Source organism: Lissotriton helveticus, chromosome 11 (genome assembly GCF_964261635.1).
Source record: "Lissotriton helveticus chromosome 11, aLisHel1.1, whole genome shotgun sequence".
In the NCBI taxonomy this organism is placed as follows: domain Eukaryota; kingdom Metazoa; phylum Chordata; class Amphibia; order Caudata; family Salamandridae; genus Lissotriton; species Lissotriton helveticus.
This window is the reverse complement of record NC_136072.1, coordinates 1074297902-1074311119: the sequence shown is the minus strand read 5'-3', so window position 1 is coordinate 1074311119 and position 13218 is coordinate 1074297902. Positions and strand designations below refer to the sequence as shown.

At 42.7% G+C, this 13218-nt stretch overlaps 1 protein-coding gene across 13 annotated transcripts in view; it reads left to right on the top strand.

The window, feature by feature from the left end:
• The window catches only part of NCOR2 (nuclear receptor corepressor 2), a 1388857-nt gene that overhangs the window by 756211 nt on the left and 619428 nt on the right, over positions 1 to 13218 (top strand). The window lies entirely within an intron of this gene.

Below are 13218 nucleotides of genomic sequence, written 5' to 3'. Positions count from 1 at the left end.
CTTGTACCCTAAATCCCCATTATCACTACTTTCTTCTGTGATCTCTGCTCGATGTTCTAAATTCCTGTTGTTACCTTGTCCCTAAATATTCCTTAAAGGTTTCATATTTGCTTTGCTTCCTCCACTCTGCACCTTCTTGACGGAAACAGATAAAGAATATTTTTTTCACTTTCAAACTTCCTGGTTACCTTCTCCTTTTCCTGCCTTGGCCTCGGAGAGTTTCCAGTAAACTTGTACTGGTAGGAGGCTTCAGATTTCCATGAAATGTGCTATCAAGCATCACACTATTAGTCGGATTCATTTTTTTGTACTCTGCATATTCCATCCGCAAAACATGCCAATCAACCAGCATCTGTGCAGGCCTTTATTTGCATGTGTTGGTGCATTAAAGCCAGACAGATTGGCTTTGCCGATGCTTGATGAAGATGTTATGGTAACTGATGATGTTTGCGTAAATGCCCTCCACTCATTGAAAAGGGCTCCAATGTGTGTCTTCGAACAGGCCACAGCCAAAACTGCTTCCTTCTTCCTCATATACCTTACAGAAGAAGGTTTTTATTTACATTTCATTAGGGACGTTGGAGTTTTCTTGCCTAGTGCGATTCCGCGCCTCCTAAAAAACCTAACTTCACCAAACATTTGTGAAAAATTGGGGATTCTGAGTCACAAATGATTGTCAACATTCTTAACACCCAGATTGTTCTGGGAGCTCAAATGTGTTTGGAGCAAGAATATCCTTAAGGGCAGGGCTCAAGTCGGGGTACCACGCGGGTGGACAGCGTCACCCCACTTATTTTACTGGGAGCTCGATAACTGGAGCAAATGAAGCCACACATTCACTCTTTGGCCTCTCTGGGGCGAGATCGGAGCTCATTCAGAACGCTGCTAACGCGCTGGCTTATCTGATGCAATCGCATCTAAGGGGTGAGCGAGGGAAGGCAATGAGTCTGATGGTGCAAGCCACCTTTCGTGACATCACTTCCTGTCGTGAAGTCAGCGTCCCCCCACTTCTTTTTTTAGGACTTGTGCCCTGCTTAAGGGAGTGAATGCAGCAATGCCGGCCGCTTACCTCTGCGCGTTACTTTGCTCTAATAAGGGATGCAGTGATCTCTTTAAATAGTTGCACGTGTCGCTGTTCCATGAACATTCACACTTGATAGACAAATAGTAAGCATGGCATAGTTTCTGTAGCCTGACTTCCTTTCTGTGCAATGACCTGTCCGTGCCAGTTCTTTAAAATATACATAGAGTGGGTTTTGACTTTGCTCAGGTGAATATTTCTCAATTGCCTCGTGCTATTTATTGCCTGTTTGGTGTATCTTTCCACCCCTTGTTGATTGCTTGCATTGCGATGCATGAAGGACTATTTTACAGCTCAAAAAGATATTGAATCAGATTCTTTGGTTCATTAATGCATGTGTGTTTTTTTTAACTGCTGCAGTTTTAAAAAAATATATATTTTTGGGTAAGAACACATAATGCAAGACAATCCTACTCTCTTTACCTGTGCAAGTTTTTTTTTTTAAAGAAGTCTGAAAAGATTTTTAGAAAGTTTTTCAGAATTTGTGCCTGAAATATTTCTACCCCTTCAAGTGCATTATAAAGCAGGTCAGAGATTTTGTTTCTTTTGGAGGCTCACCCCTTCAGGCCTGTCCTATAAAACCAGGGTCCCTCCTTCTTTCTGCTGTACAAGAATTTTCAGAGCCCTATTCAAAATAACATTTTGCCGTTCAGGTCCTCCCTGCCCATAAAATAAGACCTTTTTTTACACTCTGACGCCCTCTTCTGCCCATTTGTGGCCACGCTATAAGGTAGCTAGCTCCCTGAATTGGGCTGAATGTACCAGCAGCTTCGCCACTGCCCCCTCCTACCTTCCTGGCCCTGTTAAGTGAATCCTCTGGCTCCTATGTGGTGATCTGTCAACAAAGGAAGCAGGCCTCTTCTTCTTTTTGGTTTCATTGTTTAATTAGCCATCCGTCTTTTAAGACAAACATTAGTGGCAGAAGCGGCAGGCAGGATTTTAATAAGCAAATGCAAGCGCACATCCTTCCTGGCATCTTCAGTGGTGGGAAGTGGGGGCAGCTCCGTCTTCATTAGGATGCGAGAGATGGCTGCCGGCTCTTGAGAGCCCGGAGAGGATCGTGCGCGATGATGCTTTAATGCACCTCTGGTATTCATTCATCCCGCCCACCGTGAGTGAGGAGCCACCTGAGTACACTCGAAGGCCAGATCACGCTGCCGGGCAAATTTACACTGTTTCCGGGCAAAATTACACCTGTGCCGTGCAGTGTAGATTTTCCTAGTAATTTATGACGGAAAGTTTTAATTTTATTAAAGACACGGAGGCGAGTATTATGCCTTCTCTGATCTTGTTTCATTAATTGCAGCAGCCAAACAATATAAAACTACAAATCCCATGGGGCCAAAAAAAAAGGACCAATGAGAAATTATAGTACAAAGCTGCACCAATAACAGCATAGTACACACTATAACAGATCCCTTGACTGTGAACAGCTCCTCTTTTCTGTGTGCGAGAAGTCAACGATGGTCCATAAATAAAGGAAAGCTGGATAAAATAAGAAAGCAAGCTAAGGAAAAAGAGAACAGTTCTTGGCAAAAGTCTTTGCACCTGAGGCCATAAGTAGAAAACGGAGCATTCCTGGAAGATGGTCCTGGAAGATCTAACGCAGGCATCTCGGAAGCTGAAAGAACAGCACCAGTTGAAATCTTGTTAGGATGATGGAGACACCACTGGAGCCCCTAAGAGGGAGGGAAAAAACATCTGATTAAACTGTGTTGAGGAGGGATAATACTCGCCTCCTTGTCTTTAATAAAATTAAGACATTCCTTTGTAAATTGCTAGGAAAAAGCTACATTTTATTTCAAGACCAGAGGCTCCTATTATACTAGTTTAAAGCAAATTAACGACATCATAAGCAGCATTGTGAACAGGTTTACAATAAAATGTGCGAAACACAGTATTATTAAACTAGTCTGCTGATCTGCAGTGGAGGGGTGTGGGGGTGGTGCACCCCGGGCGGGACGGGTTTTGGGGGTGGCACCCCCCCTGCTTTTCCCTCCGGCTTTGCGGGGCTGCAAATTATGGATTTGTTCGCCAGTTCCCCCTAATCGGCCCCCCTCTTACGGCCGCCGCAGGGTGGAAAAGCCTGGAACCACCACGAGCGGCAGAAGACCTAGCTACGCCACTGTCGATCTGAGAATGTCCTCTAGTCGTGAACCAGCCCAGAAAGCAGAAGAGGCATAGCGTCACTGGAAGAGTGAGCACCAAAAATGGAGGTAGCAATACCAGCAAGAGACATAACCAATCTGACCCAACGCGCAAGAGTGGGAGAGGAACTGGGTAGTGAGGTTTCCTGAAGGAAATGAGTAGTTGAGACTCAGAGGACGTTCTAAGATTGACTGTTCGCGACTTGTAGACTTTAAGACACTGTGCAACACAGAGCTTTGGATGAGCTGGAAAGTAAGGGTAAGAAACGGAGGGTAAATTTGTTTTAGTGCGCCTGTGGACTGAGAAAAAGACACCGGTGGGAGAAAACTGTCGAAGTAATATCCCGAGCTTTTACATCAGAAATACGTTTAATCGAAAAAAGATATAACAGCATTAGAAGCTTTGCATTTTGAGAGAAAAGTAAGAATTTTCAGGCCAAGCAATGAAAAACTTCAAAACAACAGAAACATCCCAAAGTTTACTTTAATCGGAAAGAGGGGGTTTCGAAAATGTTACTCCCTTTAACAGGCGACAAATGAGCGGGTGCTCTCCCACTGGTTTTCCATTGATGTAAGAATGAGACATGGAAATGGCTGATCTATACAAATTAATAGTACTGTAAGACTTGCCTGCAGATGCTTCGAATGCCAAAAAGTTCACTATATAAACTATATTTGCTGAAAAGGGATCAATAGATTTTCCCAAACAGTAGCTTGCCCAAAGAGACCAGGCTGATTTGTAGGCTTTGGAAGTACCTGGGACCCAGGAAATGTTGATATAGGCTGAAGCTTTGGTCGAAATGAAAGAACAAGACTAGGAGATCCAGCACTTTTCCAAGCTGAAAGAACAAGAGAGTGTTCTAGGACCAAGCTGTGAGGTTGTCTTAGAGGATTCGGCAGAGGATTGGAAAAGGTTGGGAGAAGGACCAGAAAGTCTATCGCTAGCTCCAAAAGCGGAGGGAACCATTCCTGGGATTGCCACAAGGGAGCGAATGGTGTATTATGTAAACAAATGTGAATCTTATCAGGAAGTGGACATGTGAAGAATAATATTTTAACACATTTAACAGATTTTATTGTAATGACATTTTATGCAGAATATTTTGTATGGTATTTGTTTTTAAAGAATAATCTTTTGAATAAATAAGACACCTTTGTATTGTAATATTGTTCAGTGTTTTAAGAGGGGGGCATCTTGTAATAACAAAGGGTGAATGTTATAGTGTACCTATGGAGAAGTGGTTGGATTGGTATGAATAAACAGGAGAGAATGGTTCAAAATTGACTCTTTCTTTGTATTTACATATTTACCCTATCCCTTTTGATTTGAAGGGCACCTCTCTCTATTTGGTGAGATTCATCTTGAATAAGTGCAGAACCTAAACCGAATGATAAAAATATCAAATTGAGAATTTACAAATCCTTATTTCCAATGTCCATCATCTGGTGCCATGGTATTGAACTCTGCCACACCAGGGCCAGATGCATGCCAGCTTGTTTTCTAATACACACTGATGGTAGTCTACAATTCACATTTAGATTAAGAGTATTAATTGTATGCAAATGTATTCCCTGTGAATAGCCTGACATAGGACCAGCCCGCTTAGCCCAACATTGTACTCCCATGATCTAGAATTTGACATTTTCATTTTGGGATAATCAAGGTGTTGCCCTTTGGCAATATCCAGAGGCCTTTGCCTACCAAGGGAATTTTCAGAAGCAGAAACCCAAATGCTTATTGTGTTACATGGACATCATAAAAGCCCTTCCGGTGACAATTAAGTAGATTTTTTTTTTACTTGTTTGCTTTTGCTGGCTATATTGTAACTAAGATGTAGTTTCGTCTTCACTCAGACTCTTTTATTCGGACAGTTTGTTTACCTTATTACACCTTTTCACATTTTTCTCGTAAGTGGGAAAAATAAGTGCCTTTTGATGATTTAGTGGAAGGATGAAAGACGTAGTCTGCCTTACTTTGTATGATATCAACGTGAATCCTTTTGATTGACAGACCCACATCTGGAGTAAGTGAATCTGTATAAGGTACACTTTGACGCTAATCTCTATGGACACGTCTATAAGTTTTGTGGTAAGGGTGGTCATACTTAAAATTGCCACGAATCGTTAATGGTGAGGGTGTCTACCAGAGAACAGTTCAGAGAAGAATCCACCCTTATTTAATACAGGAGACATCTAAAGCCTGAACATAAAAAACTACCAGTGTTGGGGGTGTACGCGCCGCCGTGGACCAGTCCAACGAGGTGTATGGTGCCAATTAGAATGTGTCAATAGCGTGACCTATTCTCATTGGCGGTGTTCTACCCTATTGAAATTACTGAAACAGTAGATTGTTTTTGCGACTTTGATTGTTTGAAAATCTGCCAGTCAGAAAAGGTCTGTGTTTTTGAACCTTTCTGATTGGCTAGGTGGTTAGAAGGACTCACTCTTGCCATCCCAAGCATGAACTGCCTACCAGAGGATCTTCGATTTTGGAGATTTTCTTGGTCTGTTGAGGGATACCGCCACCACTTCTCTCCCACAAAATAATTATACCTCCAGGTTAGGATGTATGTGCTAGTGAGACTTGCCTGAAGTTACCCGTTCATCCATGTTAGGATTTGTGTAAAGATAACATTACCCGCTAGAGCGCAGCCGACATTAAAGTAATATCGGCAGCTTCAGGTTAGTATTGTCGCTCTGGTGGTCTTGTCCGGATGCTGTTAGTGGCCACTGAAAACCTCAGTATGTCTCACGCGAGGCTTATTGTGCTACTGTAGGTTGCTGTCCAGAGGGTGCTAAAAGTGAAGGTCTCAGTAAACCTCCAGGTTAGGGTTGTAGCACTAGCAACAATGGCCATAAAGAGGTCCCTGGCTTTGAACCAGTGAATATACGTTCATGGTAGGATTTGTATTTGTGTGTTTAGTAGTCACAGTAGCATTTCTAGCTCAAACATCAGTTATGCTCCTGAACATTGCCTGGTATCCATGCAGTGCTAAGTTGGGTCCGACATGGGAAACCGCAGAGCGAGCGATAAGCAGTTATTAGCAAACAGCAACACATTTATTTATAGACAATGTGAGGTAAAATCCATATATTAAGCAAAATACTTGATCGGGTGTCTTGAAGCTGGTGCCATAACACAGAGTCACTGCAGTAGGTGCATCCTGTACAAGACAGAGCCATCTTTTCAAGATATTTCTGAGCCGGTTATAATTTTGTAGACGCTGCAGTGCGAGGCTGTGCCGCAGTGGGGGACGCTGCATTGAGAATCCTCGTCCACCCATGCTGACCTCTCCTGTTCGGGTATCTGTAGAAGTCCTGTCTCCAATAAACCCTGTCCTGTCTTCTGCTTATTCATGGACATTAGTTGTCTCATGCAAGGCCCAGTGTGCAGATGAGGCCTTCTGCCGATCCATCATGTCCGGTGCAGAAGCGAAGCCGTATTGCGGGGGCCACATTCCGGGAGTTGTCGGAACTCTTTGTTTGAGGTTTGGAGATCGTTATGTTTCGTCTTTGTGGATAGTTTACTTGATCATGTAGCATCCTTCCATCCAATCTTGTTTTTTCGTAGCCCTTAATACTGCAGTACTTGAAATCTTAAGTGTTATAAATAACAGAATGTCCTTATACACTATTAGTTATGCTGAATTCCACCAATTCTCTTCACAATACAATAATTCAAATTGTGATAGCCCATATTATTGCTGCAGCTTGAGGTTGAAAGACGAAAGATAAAAGTGCATATACTTGTTTCCAGGTATTTTGTGTTGCTTTTCTCTAATTTAGTACCAAAAAAGTAATTCAATACAGTGAACATAAACTCCGTTGGGATTTGCTTTGTTTACATTGCTGAAGAGAGCAAATGATATTCTTTAAAATCCATGAAGTGTCAATGGAGAAGTGTATGTTCACCTGGATTTTGCAACATGACGATAAGTAGGGAACCTTGGAAAGGGGATGTGTCTGACAATTGGAATGGTTTGCAACAGTGGTGCCCGTCCACCACCATCAGTCCTCTGGTTGGCTCCAAAAATCACTTGCCTAATTCTGAATTAATCCCATAGATGAAGTATCCCTGCCTTAAATAAATCCCTCAGTTCAGCTTTTTGTTTCACAAATGCTCCTCTAACATACCGTCCCACCGGTCCTCAGTTCTTTATCTGGAAGTATCGCAATAAATGCAAGTTTTCTTTTTTGGTTGAATCAAATCTTGAGCATAGTAGGCCTTAAGATCCTTTTTTGAGTGGGTTGAATCAAATATGGGGTGCCAACTGCGGTAAACATGAGCCAGTGTTAGCAGAACGAGTTCGATCAATCCCTGTCTAATCCTGATTTCATTTGACATTGGAGTTAAATTGATTCCATGTACAACGATTCACATGAGCAATTCAATTCACATGTTTTACAGGCGAGCCAATCGACTCTGCATGTGGCTTTAACAAAAGGGCTTGTGACTAAGGACCTGCAGTTAAACAATCTCAGGGATTTGTTGGGCAATGTTTAAAGCAGGTTCATCGATTAGCAAATTAAATGTTCTTAACTTGGCGCAGTCGCGAATATGTGACCGCATCATGTAGGCATGGCGGTTGCATAATAGGCGGACGGAAAGCGGAGTGTATAATGGCGATGCTCTTGGCGGGTGTCCAAGGCACCCTGGACATTTGCTGTCAGAGGGAACACACTGTTTGTTTTCGCAGATAGCCCTGCAGCAGTAAACTGCACCTGCCTCCTGGCCTCGCGCTTTCCAGTAAGAGCAGCTCTTTGAAGCCCGGCCAAGTGGCAGCAGCGCTAGAGTGCAGGCCCGTGGCCTTGGAAGAAGCTGTTCCCAGCTCGTGGGAGCTGCTGGCAGCCGCTGTGTACCACAGGCATTCACACAATGCGCTGCACACACACCGATTGGTTAATTAAATAAAAGACTGTAGATGGCAATTAATTTTTCCGTTCCCTTCGTAAGAGTTGAAATTAGAGGAGTACCATGGACTGTGACGTCGCTGTCGTTGCACTTATACAAAATACAGACAGGCTTCCGTATTTGCAAGCAGTGGCGCGATCCATTTAGATGACAATGGATGAACAGTTTCTGTGATCCAGGGGGCGCTGTGATCCCACAGCAGCTGGGACTCACTTTATCGCTGACAACTGGCATCAGAGTGAGGTATCGCTCTGACTCCACTGTGCCCTGCTTCTAAACGTATCGCTGACATCACACTGCCCTGCTTCTAAACATATCTCTGACATCACACTGCCCTGCTTCTAAACGTATCTCTGACATCACACTGCCCTGCTTCTAAACGTATCTCTTAACATCACACTGCCCCGCTTCTAAACGTATCTCTGACATCACAGTGCCCTGCTTCTACATTATCTCTGACATCAGTGCCCTGCTTCTAAACATATCTCTGACATCACAGTGCCCTGCTTCTAAACGTATCTCTGACATCAGTGCACTGCTTCTAAACATATCTCTGACATCACAGTGCCCTGCTTCTAAACTTATCTCTGACATCGGTGTCCTGCTTCTAAACAGTATCTTTGACATCAGTGTCCTGCTTCTAAACGTATCTCTGACATCAGTGTCCTGCTTCAAACGTATCTCTGACATCACACTGCCCTGCTTCTAAACGTATCTCTGACATCACACTGCCCTGCTTCTAAACCTATCTCTGACAACACACTGCCCTGCTTCTAAACGTATCTCTGACATCACACTGCCCTGCTTCTAAACCTATCTCTGACAACACACTGCCCTGCTTCTAAACGTATCTCTAACATCACACTGCCCTGCTTCTAAACGTATCGCTGACATCACACTGCCCTGCTTCTAAACCTATCTCTGACATCACACTGCCCTGCTTCTAAACGTATCTCTAACATCACACTGCCCTGCTTCTAAACGTATCTCTGACATCACAGAGCCCTGCTTCTACATTATCTCTGACATCAGTGTCCTGCTTCTAAATATATCTCTGACATCACAGTGCCCTGTTTCTAAACGTATCTCTGACATCGCAGTGCCCTGCTTCTAAATTATCTCTGACATCGCAGTGCCCTGCTTCTAAATTATCTCTGACATCAGTGCCCTGCTTCTAAACATATTTCTGATATCACAGTGCCCTGCTTCTAAACGTATCTCTGACATCAGTGTCCTGCTTCTAAACATATCTCAGACATCACAGTGCCCTGTTTCTAAACGTATCTCTGACATCACAGTGCCCTGCTTCTAAATTATCTCTGACATCAGTGCCCTGCTTCTAAACATATTTCTGACATCACAGTGCCCTGCTAATAAACATATCTCTGACCTCGGTGTCCTGCTTCTAAACAGTATCTTTGACATCAGTGTCCTGCTTCTAAACATATCTCCGACATCAGTGTCCTGCTTCTAAACGTATCTCTATATAGAAATTAGCCAGATGGTTATCTGGAAAACCTGATGCACTGCTCAAGTCACTCTAAACGAGTGTACTAAGGTAAACATTAACAAGTGTGATGCAGATTTGAACTAATAAATCAATATATAAACACAGTGGAAGAACCACACATTATGATGAACAACATAAAATCTTCAGGCTTTGAATTAAATGTCTTTATAGTAAATCATAAAGTTCAGGGATGATGTTCACAATTCACAAAATCCAGGCGTAGAATATTCAAACAAATCTTCAATTAGAGCTCAGATTAAAAATCCCAATGCATTTCGGGCTTAGGAGGTAGCCCTTCTTCAGGGGAATCTATGGAAATAATATAGTACATAGTGGGACATGGGGCAGCTACAAACATTAATGTTCTTACAAAGGGGTGGGGATGCAGTTATAGGAGATGAGGGGTGGAACAATAGAATTGAAAGGAGTGCGCGTTAGTCATTGAAGTACAGGTTCTTAGATGGCTGTAAGAAATGCCTAGGTAATACCATAAGAAAAGCAAATGAAAAATCCCAAGAGATCGAAAAAACCGAGGGAGAGCAGGATGACCTTAACGATACCAAAAGTGGCGTGCAGCGTAGCTTACGGTGTGTGAAACTGTGAGAATGAGACAATTAACATACGCGTGGTAGAAGTGAGAGGCTCTTACCAGTGCGAGCTGGACGCTCGCAAAAACTTATACACGAAGTATCAGCCGTCAATCGGCATGGTGTAGTGGGAAGCTATGGTGAAAACAAAAGGTCAGCTCCATACAAAAAATAGTGGTGCGAATTAAAGAGAACACCAGTGCGAATAAAGGGCTTACCAATCGCTATCAGTGGTAACCAGGATTCGACACGAATGTGGAGAAATGTAACGTCCTGAAATAGGGATAACAACGGTAATATGGCGATGTAGTAGAAAGACGGATGGCGCGCCAATACAGAGATGTGCCAGTTAACTCACCGATGTGTGCTTCAGAACGACATCGGGGGAATCCAGGTGTAGTGCTACCAGAACGCCAAACGAGTCTCAATAGCGGGACCGCGATGAAGGGTGCAGACAGTGCCGAGATGCCGATAAAAGTGGCGGCCATCTTAAAGTGGAGGAAGTGAATATTGGATAAACAGAGAATGATAGGAAAAAAAGTGAGATGGAAAAAGTCAAATCTGGGATAGTCCAGCAGTAGGGGTTACAGGTATAATATTCATTACATAATGATGCTTCAACAGTATAAAAAATAGAAGCAATGTTACTGATGAGATGAAGTACAAACAAGGATGTGGTAGAGACAAGCAAAGACAACAATATACAGTATACACATGTGAAGTACATAACTATAGGTAATCCAGTATACAATCAAAGAAAACAAGCCAATTCAAATTTATCATTGAGTCCTGATGGCGTCAGTGATTGCATGAACCAAATCCAGTACATTTCGCGTTGAGATAGAAATTTGCTTGTATCTCGATCGGGGCGTTGCTCAATAATCTCAAGGACCCCACATTTCAGTTGAGTGATGTTGTGTCTCATGGTACGCCAATGTTGGGCTATGGGGAGCTTATGGTGTTAGTTCTAATACGACTTTTGTGCTCTGTGATGCGGGTACGCAATGCTCTCTCTGTTTTACCCACATAAAAAAAGCAGCAAGGACATTTAATGAAGTAAACTAGATGATGGCTGTTACATGTGGCGTTAAATTTCAGATGAATCGGTTTTCCTGACCTGGGATGGTGAATAACTTTGCCTGTAATGATGTTACTACAATTTGAACAATTCATGCAGGTCATCATCCCTCTATGGGAGGCTGTGGGTTTTGGTGGTTGATTCAGAATCTCTTTCAAATTCCGTGAGCGTTTGTATGCAAACATAGGAAGTTCGGAAAACATTCCTTTGAAATCAGGTTCTAGTTGTAACAGAGACCATCTTTCAAGTATGATGGACTTCATCAATTTGGATTGAGTTGAGTATGTAGAAACAAAAACCTCCCTTTTAGGAGAATCGTGCTTAACTGTTTTGACAAGTAGATCTTGGCGTTTAAGGGCCGAGGCCCTTACAGCTGCTTGTTCTATCACTGTAGAGGGGTACCCTCTTTTTGTATTTATGCTTAAAGGTCTCGATGGTCCGCATTCCATTTTGCTCATCAGAGTTTATACGTTTGATGCGTAAAAATTGAGAGTATGGTAAATGGCGCTTTAGTGACCAGGGGTGGAAGCTCTGGTAAGCCAGAGCGTTGTTGCGATCTGTCTTTTTAATGTATAGAGAAGTCTCTATGTGGTCATTTTTCAGTGTGATTGACACATCAAGAAAAGGGATGCTGACTGCCTCGATTTGATAAGTGAACTGAATTCGTGGATTGATGGTGTGTAGATCATGAATATTGAGTTCTAGTGCAGAGCGTGATCCGTGCCATATAATTAAAATGTCGTCTATGTATCGTTTGAATACAACTAGATGATCGGACCATTGCGCTCGAGACAAGATGTCTCATCTTCGTATTTCATCATAAAGATGTTGGCATAGCTGGGGGCTCCAGAAAAGCCCATCGATGTACCGTTTGACTGCAAGAAGAAACGGTCTTTCCATTGAAAGTAACTGTGGAATAAACAAAAGTGTAAAATCTCCAGGAGAAATACACGATTTGCTCTTACATTTTCAGATTTCAACAGTGCCCATTCAATGGCTTCTATGCCTTCAAGATGAGGGATGGAGGTGTACAGTGAAACGACGTCCACCGTACACAGCCATATCTCATCATCAGTCGGTATGTCAATGCAGCCCAAAATTTTCAATAAATGTGTGGTATCTTGAGCATATGTAGTGCTTGATTGAGCAATGGGTTGCAGAAAAGTGTCGAGGTAACGTCCGAGTGTGTTATGTATGGAACCACATCCTGATACTATCGGCCTCAAGGGAAGGTTAGTGAGAGATTTGTGGATTTTTGGCAACATATACAGACGGGGTCTGCGAGGAAATTTTGCGAACCGGTAATCCTTAGTTTTGTGATTAATCCACTTCATCTCAATGGCTTTAGCTAGAATAGTGTCAAGAACTTTTACAAATTCATTTGTAGGGTCATGAGGCAATGGAAGATATGTGGAAGTGTCTTTCAGCATCTCTTCAATTTTGTGGTCATATTTGTTTTGATCCATGACCACTAAGGCGCCGCCTTTGTCGGCTCTGGTGAAATGCAAGGTTGTGTTCATTTATAAGGAACGCAATGCGTCTTTTTCATTTTTAGAGAGATTTGAATTAGAATGAGAAATAGAAGGTAGCTTAGCGATGTCTTGCTTAACCAAAGTCTCAAAGAGATCAATCGCCTTGTGTGAAGTAGGTGGAAGAAAAGTGCTTTTAGGCTTAAACTCTTGCTAGTCTGTGGACTCAGAGGTGGGCATAGTGGTTACAATGGTAGAGAAAAAGTGTCGTAGTCTAAGTTTACGAGTAAATCTGAAGAGCTCAATTTGAGAGTCCAGGTTTCTCGCTTGTTTAGTAGGAACAAAAGAGCAGCCTATACTTAACACTGTCATTTGGGTCTGAGTGAGTTGTTTAGATGAAATATTAACTACTAGTGTTTCTTCCTTCTGCTTGG